The sequence below is a fragment of the Anabrus simplex genome, chromosome 2, assembly GCF_040414725.1.
Source record: "Anabrus simplex isolate iqAnaSimp1 chromosome 2, ASM4041472v1, whole genome shotgun sequence".
NCBI lineage: Eukaryota > Metazoa > Arthropoda > Insecta > Orthoptera > Tettigoniidae > Anabrus > Anabrus simplex.
The window spans coordinates 589,755,945-589,768,406 of NC_090266.1; the positions used below are offsets into that span (position 1 = coordinate 589,755,945).

Consider the following 12,462-nt stretch of genomic DNA (forward strand, 5'->3'; position numbering starts at 1 on the left):
GGAAACCTGAGGGCAGGTAATTTGGTTTATTTATGAGAGAACATAAGTTCTTATCCACCTCTGTGGTCTTCAGTGGGATCTTCATTTTTGAGTCTTTCCCATATAAGGCTCAAAGTTAAAAAGATAGCTGTTAGTGCTATCTGAAAGTGCAAAAACTTTCAATCCAAACTTTGTTGGTTTATTTGGGTTATACACTTTGAAAGCCATTCTACTTTTGAAAGAGACTGTATTCTCATCCACTGAAATTTGTATAAATTTGAATTTAAAAAGCATACATTTCTCCCTGATTTTTTAGAATACCCTGTATTAGTTCCCCCTTTCTAAATTGTTTATTTCCCTCTGCATGGCAAAATGTAAATTCCAGAAGAGGAGCAAAAATTCATCACTGAAGAGAAATATCACAGAGAAGAATAGTCTTGGATGTCAGGAAGGGGGTGGAGACCAGGGTTAATATTTACGCCAGTCAAAGCCCTTATATTGGATAGTAATGGAGATGACCTGTTTTTGATTCTACATCTTCTAAAGCTCATTCCACGTTAAGAAAACAGTATTGCTCTTATGGACCTACAAGCAGTGAACACACCCCCTCTGAGGCACCCATAATTCCTCGTGATTAAGGGATATTATACTGTACCTTGTAATGCATTATGAAAGGTAGATAAAAGGTATGAGGCATTTTTGCCTGCGAATTATTAAAATAACTACATAAGATTCTCTTTTTCATAAATACATTTGTAGGGAGGAATCACAATGGCAGGAACAGCTATCGTTTCGTTGCCTTCCTTCATTTTCCTTCTTCTGTGTTCCTCTGGTACAAGCCTCGTGTAGTCCCTCACTCTGTGAACCACCAGCAGCTCACTTCTGTAGTGAAGTCATCTACAGTATTTATTTGTTGCATCTGTTTTCTAGCCTTTATTGCCTGGAAAAAATGATTAAATGCATTTAAATGCATCCCTCACCCTTTCTGCCCATAACAATTATTTGTCTCTCCCCCAATTTGCTTCACACTTCATTGCTGAGGTTTTTTATGTGCCGTAATTTAAATCTGATTCTGTACAAACCAAAAATAGACACTGTAAATCCCCCATTCCCTTTAATTCATAAAATTAATTTGTAGCTTACGGCACCCCCTCTGAGGCACCCATAATTCCTCGTGATTAAGGGATATTATACTGTACCTTGTAATGCATTATGAAAGGTAGATAAAAGGTATGAGGCATTTTTGCCTGCGAATTATTAAAATAACTACATAAGATTCTCTTTTTCATAAATACATTTGTAGGGAGGAATCACAATGGCAGGAACAGCTATCGTTTCGTTGCCTTCCTTCATTTTCCTTCTTCTGTGTTCCTCTGGTACAAGCCTCGTGTAGTCCCTCACTCTGTGAACCACCAGCAGCTCACTTCTGTAGTGAAGTCATCTACAGTATTTATTTGTTGCATCTGTTTTCTAGCCTTTATTGCCTGGAAAAAATGATTAAATGCATTTAAATGCATCCCTCACCCTTTCTGCCCATAACAATTATTTGTCTCTCCCCCAATTTGCTTCACACTTCATTGCTGAGGTTTTTTATGTGCCGTAATTTACATCTGATTCTGTACAAACCAAAAATAGACACTGTAAATCCCCCATTCCCTTTAATTCATAAAATTAATTTGTAGCGTAGTTTCTTCCGCTTTTTGTCTTGAACTTAAATACTGAATTTCACAAGTTTATGTGCCGCCGTTTTCCCGTGGTGGCGTTGAGCAGAACCATTTGATATGGCAACCCTGTTGCCATAAGAGCAATACTGTTTTCTTAACATGGAATGAGCTATAGTTGGAGGTGTTGCCTTTTGTTTCAGTTTGTTACCCTGAATTACTGTTTCCTGGTGTAGTATGTTAACAATTTTGGTATCAAAAATTAGTGAAAAGTACTCTATAGGCTTGGTCGCCATGTCAAAGTATGAAGGTAAAATTGGTCCTTGATTAATATTGTACCGGGCGAGTTGGCCGTGCGGTTAGAGGCGTGCGGCTTTGAGCTTGCATCCAGGAGATAGTGGGTTTGAATCCCACTGTCGGCAGCCCTGAAGATGGTTTTCCGTGGTTTCCCATTTTCACACCAGGCAAATGCTGGGGCTGTACCTTAATTAAGGCCACGGCCGCTTCCTTCCACCTCCTAGGCCTTTTCTATCCCATCGTCGCCATAAGACCTATCTGTGTCGGTGCGAAGTAAAGCCACTAGCAAAAGAAAAAAATAGCGATTAATATTGTATATCGGAATGGTATTTGAACGTTCTGGATCTATGTTACTCACGTCAGTCCATTTGTCAGCTGTTTTGTTCTTGAGTCTCTCTTGCACTGAGAAGACACTGTTCCAGGATTCCCCTTTCAGCCAGACCTAAAAGTGTCTTTTACTGCCATCTATTGAGTTATTTAAGTACTGCATGCTCCGGTACCTCTGGATCTCTGATGATCTAATGTATTAAATTCCGCTCACTGGCAACCTGTTATGGGATTTAACATATTAAATACCGCTCTCTAAGAGTTAGAGCTTAGAAGTGCACCATTTTATTGACAGAGTGCATGTAAACATCTGTGTTAACTAGCCAAGAAATCTCTTCGATAATGTGCCTCTTCTTTTTGATGTGCTTATATTTGGTGAATTTGGAAAGTTTCAGCTAATAACTTTTGTGTCAAGAAGTCGACATCATCATCATCATCATCATCATCATCATCATTTCCCTTTATCCAGCTGTAGCCGAGTAGGGGCAAATATGGTTCCTCTCCACTTTCTTCGATCTTTCCACCACTCCTCCTCCAACACTGTGTCCCAGTCCAGGTTTCTTTCTTTAATACTGCGTTGGATTGTGTCCTTCCATTTCAATCGTGGTCGTCCACAGCCTCTCCTTCCTTGCATTTGTATTTCCATCACCTTTTTTGGCATTCTTTCAGCACTCATTCGCTTTATGTGCCCAAACCATCTTAGTCGGCTCTTCTCTATTCTATTGTTCATTTTTTCCACTCCAATTTCTTCCCAGATTTTCTCATTCCTTATTTCGTCTCTCTACTCTTCTGTATCATACTCCTCAAGAACTTCATTTTGGCTGCTTGTATTTGACTCTCATCCTTCTTTGTCATTGTCCAAGTTTCTGCTCCTTAAGTTTATGGGTTCGTAATACATCTTGTACATAGTTTCCTTTGCTTCCATTGGCACATCTTTGTCCCACAGCATGTTTCTTTCACTATGATAGAAACAGCTTTCAGCTTGAATCCTCTTACTAATTTCAGCATCCAGTCGAGCATTCTCCATTAATTCACTCCCCAGGTATTTGAACATCTCCACTACTTCCAGGGGCTTGTCTGTAAGTCTAATCTGACCTTTTCCTTCCTTCTCCCCTCTAGTCTTAACAAGAGTTTTACTCTTTTCTACACTTATTTTCAATCCATACTCTTTCATCTTCCCATTCACCACATCCAACTGTTTTTGAACCTTAATGTCGTCTTCTACCCAACCCACAATATCATCTGCAAATAACATGATGTTCATTTTTCTTCCTCCATATGCTGCTCTTGCTGTTTTCATGATGTCATCCATTACTATTGTAAACAGGATTGGTGATAAGTATTCGGGAGATAGTGGGTTCGAACCCCACTGTCGGCAGCTCTGAAGATGGTTTTCTGTGGTTTCCCATTTTCGCACCAAGCAAATACTGGGGCTGTGCCTTAATTAAGGCCACGGACACTTCCTTCCCACTCCTAGCCCTTTCCTATCCCATAGTCGCCACAAGACCTATCTGTGTCGGTGCGACGACGTAAAGCAGCTTCCAAAAAAAAAATTTTGTGTTAGAACACTTCCCTGTCTCAGCCCACTAATGATTTTGAACCAACTTGTCCTGCCAACTTGTGTTTGCACGCAACTAAAACATTCCTTGTACATTGCCATGATAATTTTTATTAATCCCTATCCAATTCCTTTTTGCACCAGACTGTCCCAAACTTTAGTCCTGGGGACACTGTCATATGCCTTTTCAATGTCAGTGAATGTCATCACCATATCATTCCCATACACCCATTGCTTTTCCATTAGTTGTCTCATAATGAAAATGGGCTCTATTGTTGACCTTCCACTTCTGAAACCAAACTGATTTTCCTGTCTCTGATTTTCAACCCTCATCCTTATCCTACTTTCCAGTATCTTCTCCATTATCTTACCAACATGGGATATCAGAGTAATTCACCTGTAGTTCTTCATTACTTTCTTATCGCCTTTATTGAAAATTGGGATGATTATATTCCTTTTTGCCAATCCCCAGGGACCTCCTTATTCTCTCAGACAATCCTGAGAACTCGATATGTCCACTGCAGGCCTACAGCTCCAGCTGCCTTTATCATCTCAACTGAAATTTAATCTATTCCAGCAGTTTTTCCATTCTTCATCTTTCTTACTGCCATTTCAATTTCATTAATTGTAATTTCTTTATCCATTTCTTCAAAACTAATTGCCTTTCCTGGTCGTCCATTGAATGACTGTCATTAGTTCTCATGTTCAGCAACTTTTGAAAATACTCTCTCCCTATTTCTTATTTCTTCTGGCTTTGTTAATATTATGCCGCCTTCATCCTTCACAAATCTGGTGTTTACTTGATCTCTCTTTTTGTTTCTTAAAATACCGTACAGTAATTTCTTGCTGCCCTGCATATCATCTCAATTTCTGTGTGAATTAGGCCCAGCTTTTCCTCTTTTCTTCCTCCACTACTTTCGTGGTCAGATTCTTTGCCTCCACATATTTTCTTCTACTTTCTTCAGTCTTAGATGTTTTCCATCATACCCGAGCCAAAACTGCTGGACATAAAGAAATGAAATTATGAGGATACATTTATATTACAATGTAGGTGATCGTTAAGGGAGGATTTTTGGATATTTTAAAAATGTAGAATCTTGTATTTATTTTTCACCCCCTTAGCAACGGAAATAGCTATAGGTATACCTTTAAAGGAGATTCCAAATACCTATTCCACACATCTGTAACATCTTCAGATTTTTAGATATACATAAGTATCTCCATAAAAAGAATTCAACCCCTTGATAAGTCCTTCCCCACCCCACCTAAGTGTATTTTCCGAAAACAAAAATACATGTCTCTTTATTTTTAAAGGAGAGTCCAAATACCAATTTTCACGTCTGTTACTTCTTCAGTTTCTAAGATATAAGTATCCTCATAAAAAAATAATTCAACTATTTTTCACTTCTTTTCAACTCCCCGTTAAGTGCCTTCTCCGAAAACAAGAAGGTACATGTTCCTGTATTTTTTAAGGAATTTCCAAATACCAAGTTTCTTGTCTCTAACATGTTACGTTTTTGACATATAATGTAGATATACTGGTACTCATTTTTATAATTCACCCACTTTTCCAATTCTTTCCAGCCCCTTAACTGGATTTTCCGAAAACAAAAAATACGTGTTTCATCACTTTTAAGGGGATTCCAAATACCAGTTTTCATGTCTGTACATCTGTAACACCTTCAGCTTTTTAGATAAATGTATACTCATAAAAATAATTCAACTTCTTCTTCACTTCTTTTCACCCCTCTCCCGCCTTAATTGGACTTTACGAAAACAAATAATACGTATTTCTTTATTTTGAAAGGAAAATCAAAATACCAACTTTCATATCCGTAACAGCTTCAGTTTTTAAGATAAAGTACCCTCATAAACATATTTCAACTCCTTATTTACTTATTTTCAACCCCACACCCTTTACATCGATTTTCCGAAGAAAAAACAAATGCGTGTTTCTTTATTTTTAAAGGAGATTCCAAATACTAATTTTCACATCTGTAACATCTTAAGTTTTGAGGTATAAGTATCATCATAAAAGTAATTCAACTCCTTTTCCACCCCCACCCTTCCTACCCGTTAAGTTGATTCCCCCCTCCCCAAAAGTGTGTGTTTCTTTATTTTAAAAGTAGATACCAAATACCAATTTTCACATCTTTAACATCTTTGGTTATTGAGATGTAAGTATTCTCATACAAAGAATTCAACTAATTTTCAATTCATTCACCCCCCCTTAAGTGGATTTTCCGAAGACAAAAGAACACGTGTTTCTTTACTTTGAAAGAAGATTCCAAATACAAATGTTCATGCCTCTAACATCTTCAGGTTTCGAGATATAAGTATCCTCATAAAAAGAATTCAACTCCTTTTTCACCCAGGCCCGTTAAGTTGATTCCCCCCCTCGGAAATACGCACGTTTCTTTATTTTTAAAGGAGATTATAATTACAAACTTTCATGTGTGTAGCTTTAAGTTTTTGAGATAAAAGTTTCTCCGTAAAAAGAATTAAATTGTTTCACATCCTTTCACCCTCCCTCCTTAAGTGAATTTTCCGAAAACCAAGAATACTTGTTTCTTTATTTATAAAGGAGCTTCCACATGCCAATTATCACGACTGAAATATGTTCAGTTGTGAAATATATGTATCCTCATAAAACAGAATTAAACTCCTTTTTCACTGCCTCCGCCCCCAAGTCGATTTCTCCCAAAAATGTGTGTTTCTTTATTTTTAAAGGAGATTCCAAATACTAATTTTCACATCTGTAACATCTTTAGTTTTGGAGATATAAGTATCCTCATACAAAGAATTTAACTAATTTTTCAATTAATTCACCCCCTTAAATGGATTTTCCAAAGACTGTTTCTTTACTTTGAAAGGAAATTCCAAATACAAATGTTCATGTCAGTAACATCTTCAGTTTTTGAGATATATGTATCCTCATGAAAAGAATTCAACTCCTTTTTCACCCTACCCCCTACCCAAAAAATGCATGTTTGTTTATTTTTAACAGAGATTCCAAATACTTATTTCCATACCTGTAACCTTCAGTTTTGAGATATAAGTTTCTCCAGAGAGGAATTCAATTTTTTTCACTTCCTTTCACACTCCCCACTAAGTGAATTTTCCAAAAACAAACAGTACCCGTTTCTTTAAAAGAGCTTCCAAATACCAATTATCACGACTGTAAATTCGTCAGTTTTGGAGATATATGTATCCTCGGAAAAGGAATTCGTCTCCGTTTTCATCCCCCCTCCTACCAAGTTGATCCCCCCCCAAATGCGTGTTTCTTTATTTTTAAAGGAGATTCCAAATACCAGTTTTCACGTATGTAACATCTTTTAAATTTTTTTGTGTATACATATTCTCATACAAATAATTCAATTAATTTTTCAATTCTTTCACCCCCTGCCCCCCCCCCCACGTTAAGGGTTTTTTCCTAAAATCAAAGGATATGTTTTTCCTTATTTATTAAGGAGATTCCAAATACCAATTTTCACGTCTGCAACATGTAAAGTTTTTGAAATATACTGTAGATATGCTAATTTTAAAAATTCACCCCCTTTTTCAGTTCCCCTTAAGTGGATTTTCCAAAAAAAATTTGTTTCTTTACTTTTACAGGAAATTCCAAATACCAGTTTTCAAATCTGTAGTATGTTATATATCTGAGATAATTTACAGATATAGTCTTTTTTTAAATTCACCCCTTTGTCATTCCTGTTTATCCCCTATTCATCGGATTGTCCAAAAACACAAAAATACGTTTTTCTTTATTTTCAAAGATGATTCCAAATACCAATTTTCATGTCTGTAACATCTTCAGTTTTTGTGATAAAAGTCTCCTTATGAATGGTGTTCAACCCCTTTTCCCCCTTTTTTCACCCCCTCTAATGGGATTTTCCAAAAACAAAAAAATATGTGTTTATTTTTAAAGGATATTCCAAGTACCAAATTTTACGTATGTAATCTTTTAAGTTTATGAGATACGGATATCCTCATTTTAAAAATTCACCCCCCCCCTTTTCACTCCCTTAGCGACAGAATATTGAAAAATCCTCCCTTAGTGAGCACCTACACCCTAATATAAATGTATCTCCAAAATTTCATTTCTTTATGTCCATTGTAGTTTTGGCTCGGCGATGATGAATCAGTCAGTCAGGAAATGTTATTTTATATGGATAGATTCACGTTTTAACATCGTTAAATTGTTCTACTTTGTTTGTAGATCATTTTTATCGTTGTATAGCGTTCCATACTGTCATACATTGGTTTTACACTTATGTAATGACTTAAAGTTAATATTAACAGAACAATTAAAAGTTAGATTAGTTTTAAAGAATATGTAAAAGCAATATCAACATACAGCTGTGTTGCACTCAAAGACAGGCTTTGACAATTTTGGGGTACTTTAACCAAGGTTTGCCCCTGAGCTTTGTTAATAGTCATACAAAAAACAGTTCTTGTTGGGAATTGCTTTCTTTGAAAAGAGAATGTCAACTTTTTGTCAGTTACAGCCATTTCACTGAGGGATAAGAGAATAATTGCATGACAGCTTATAACCTCTTAATTGTAGTAAATGTTTGTACATATTTTGTATCGCTAACCATGTATTTGTAAGTTCTGACACAGTGTCAACATTTTCCAGTAGCATCATTATCGCACCTTTTTGTTATTTCCCTAATTACTCGTCACTTCTTCCAGTAATCTGATATTGTATTTCATTGCTGCATACTTGACTATAATGAAAGAAGAAACCACCACCACCACCCCCATCCCTCCCAAAAGAATCTCGTCACCTATGATGACCATATAGCTGTTAGCATGCATTCAGATGATTAGTTTGAATCCTACTGTCATCTGCCCTTAACCCAATCACATCATTTGACGACCCTAACTCGTCATAGTTATTCGTGGCATATGAATCAAATGACGAGCTTTGCTTGTGGCGATGTACAGCTGTACATCAATCCGTGTAGTTCAGTCACTAACCCACAGATGCCACTTGTACACATTCTGAGCTGAAGTTTACACATGTGGCTTCGGTTTTTTCCATTTCACCAGGTTCTCACACACTTCCGGAACAAGAGATAAGAGAATCTTTTTTCATATTATTTCGCTCTTGTCAGTTGCCATCATGGCGTTAAGCAGATGTGCTGGTGTTGATGAAGAAGGAATACGGAAGCTAATAGATAGTGTTTTAGAGAGTGTTATTGAATTCAGTGATGTTTGTGATGACGAAATAGACCCTGAAGTCTTTAGTTCGAGTACTAGTGATGCGTATAATAGTTCTGATGACGCGGAAAGTGATGCAAATAACGACGGTGTGCTGAGTCTTTCGAAACGGGCTCGTACCTCGGTAGAGACTAACTTGACTGACTGGAACTGGACAAAAAGTGACAATAAACCTGTTGTACATAAGTTTAGTGAATACAGTGGGGTTAGTGAAAACTTATTGAGAAAGTTTGATACGCAGCCACTATCTGAACTCCGTTTTTTGTGAATACATGAACCCTTTGTGTGACAAAATATCTGTCGAGACAAATTCATATGCAGCAAAACAGTTGAGCAATCCTGACAGAAAAATGTTGAAAGACGATGACAAATGGTTTGAGACTACACCCGACGAAATTAGGGTATATTTTGCGTTAGTTATACTAATGTCACAAGTGCGAAAGTCAAGAATACAGTTATACTGGAGTAAAAACAGGTGTATAAACACTCCTATTTTTCGTGAAACCATGAGCAGGGGAAGATTTATTATAATTTCACGATATTTACATTTTGTTGACGATGAACAAGTCGATAGTAGTGACAAACTAAGAATTAGGCCTATAATACAACATTTCTGCTCCAAATTTTCAGAATTATATTTACCTTCACAAGACATTGCTCTAGATGAAAGTCTAATGAAATTCAGAGGCCGCCTTTCATATGTCCAGTGTAATAGGTCTAAACATTCTAGGTTTGGAATAAAAATTTACAAAATTTGTGAATCAAGTTCTGGCTACTGTCTGTCTTTCAAAATTTATGTAGGTGATGATGTAACGGATCCAAGTCTGCCAGCAAGTACAAACGTGCTCAACATGTGTGAACCCTTGTTAGATAACTGGTATTCTTCCCCAGATTTATTCAAAAGGCTACACGACAAGCAGATGAATGTAATTGGAACTGTTAGACAGAACCGAAAAGACATGCCTCGCGATATCAGTAAGACGAAACTAAAACGTGGAGAGTATGAGACGTGGGCTGCCAACAGTATGTTGTGTGTGAAGTGGAAAGATAATAAGGATGTTTTCTTTCTCACCACTAAACACAAATCAGCTGACATGACAGGGACAGGTAAACTCAGACGAAAGAGAGGACAAACCCCGAGGGAAGAAGTGATAAAGCCCAAGTGTGGCCTTGAATACCAGAAGGGGATGGGTGGTGTTGACCTTCAGGATCAGGTTACAGCTCTGTTCCCCATCATGCGACGCTCAGTGAAAGGGTATAGGAAAATATTCTTTTACCTCCTAGATATGTGTATTTTCAATTCCTTCACTGTGTATCACAAGATTGCTGCTAACAGAAAGACGAGCTACACGCACTTCAGAACTAGCATTGCACAGCAGCTACTAGAGACTGTTCAGTTGCCGGAGTACTCGGTTCGAGGTCGACCTTCAGCAAGCACCACCCCAACCAGATTACAAGGTAAATCATGTGCCCACTTTCCCATGCGTATTCCCCATACAGAGAAGAAATCAAAAGTCACAAGAAGGTGTGTTGTGTGCTACAGCCGGGGTAAAAGAAATGAAAGTTGCTGGCAGTGCAAAAAGTGTGGCGTAGCTCTTCACTTAGAAGAATGTTTTGAGGTGTACCACACCCAGCAGACGTACTGAAATAACGGCATTGGTAAGTTTATTACTTCGTTATCATGCATGCCAATTTTCCGAAAGGAATATTTACTGGTTGGTTTTGTATGATTTTCTAAATAATAGTGTGATGACGACGGCCGTAGAGCGGTATTTAAATGTGATTTCTTAGTGAACTCCTATGGTATTTAAATGTGAGGTAAATGGGTTAATATGGTTTTCTGCGGTTTCCTATTTTCACACCAGGTAAGTTAAGGCCACAGCCGCTACGTTTCCAATCCCAGCACTTCCCCATCCTTCTATATGTTAGTGCTATATTAAACTTTTTGCAAGAAGAAACTGGTGTTACAAATGTGACAGACTGCACGGTATAGCAGTATATTGCGATGAGAATGTGGAGGTTTCCAGGTACCAGGATACTATTTTAGGTTTTCCACAATACTTAACTTACAAGCTGTCTGTGACTGTGAAATAAGTTTCAGAAATATTTTGATTAGGTTGCCAGGATTAGTAAATCATAACTATATTTTTTACAACTCGCATGTCCATTTTCAGGAGAACATTCTGAATGTGTTCTCACTGGAGGTATTGGTTATTCCAGTTGCAGCTGTTTATTTATTCATGATTATGATGGAAAGAATTGCTGCAATGGATAACTACAACAGGACTCAAACATAAAATGAATAATTACAAACCAGTCAACTTGACGTGTTGCATGTAAGCTTTGCAAAAGCATGCTTTTTCATTATATTAGACAAGTTTGAAAATTACTAATTGGTTTGGTAGGAGGTAGTTCAGTTTTAGGAAAGGTTATTCTAGTGAGGCTCAACTTACAAGATCAAGAGGTCAAATATACTATTTCGCTCTTGACCTCAAGGCTTTTGATAGGGTAGGTCATCGGGGACTGCTGATGATAATGAGGGTTATTGGACTTGACAAAAGAGTGATTGAATAGGTGCCTAAATTTCTAGAATATAGAACTCATAGAATTAGAGGTAGTGAAGTATTAGCTGATCCAGTAGAGTTTAAGAGGTGGGTTCTGCAGGACAGTATTGTTGGATATGTATGTTTTCTTATACTGTGTATATAGTGTACTAGCTGCAGTACCCATCGTTGACTCCCTAGCTACTTTCCGCCAATATTCAGGCATGCTGTTTTACACGGGACGTAGCAGTAATCCTGTCTATCAGACGAGTTGCAGCAGAAGAGACAAATCACATCAGTTGGGGTTTAGGAAAGGTTTTTCCACTGAAGCTCAACTTGTAGGATTCCAGCAAGATATAGCAGATATGCTGGATTCAGGAGGTCAAATGGACTGTATCGTGATTGACGTATCTAAGACATTTGATAGGGTAGATCATGGGAGACTACTGGCAAAAATGAGTGCAATTGGACTAGACAAAAGAGTGACTGAATGAGTGGCCATATTTCTAAAAAAAACCTCTGAGAATTAGAGTAGGTGAAGCTGTATCTGTCCCTGTAATAATTAAGAGGGGAATTCCTCGAGGCAGTATTGTTGGACCTTTATGTTTTCTTATATACAGCGTGTAACTAAATATGTGGGAAAGCTCCGGGGATTCGATAGAGGACCTGACAACAAGCAGATCATGTCCTGTAAACATATCGTTTATTTGCTTTCGTTTCCATGTTACAGGCATTGTTTGTGGTGTACATAACTCAGACTAGTTCACTATGCATTTGTGTTGATAAAGTGTAATACAGTTCTCTATGCAAGGTGCTCAAAATAGGTACCACGAGCTGTAATGCAGGCGTCCAAGTGCCGCATCATTGACTG

General features: G+C 37.6%; 1 protein-coding gene across 2 annotated transcripts in view; it reads left to right on the forward strand.

Annotated features, from left to right (window-relative positions):
• Window positions 1–12,462, forward strand: part of Sin1 (SAPK-interacting protein 1) — a 214,920-nt gene that overhangs the window by 38,621 nt on the left and 163,837 nt on the right. Inside the window, exon 1 of one of the 2 annotated variants that reach the window (XM_067140980.2) lies at window positions 10,608–10,707. The exons of the other annotated variant lie outside the window; for it this stretch is intronic. The gene's annotated coding sequence lies outside the window, so the exon portion shown is untranslated. Of the gene's footprint in view, window positions 1–10,607; window positions 10,708–12,462 lie in introns of those variants that run through there. 2 annotated transcript variants of the gene reach the window in all.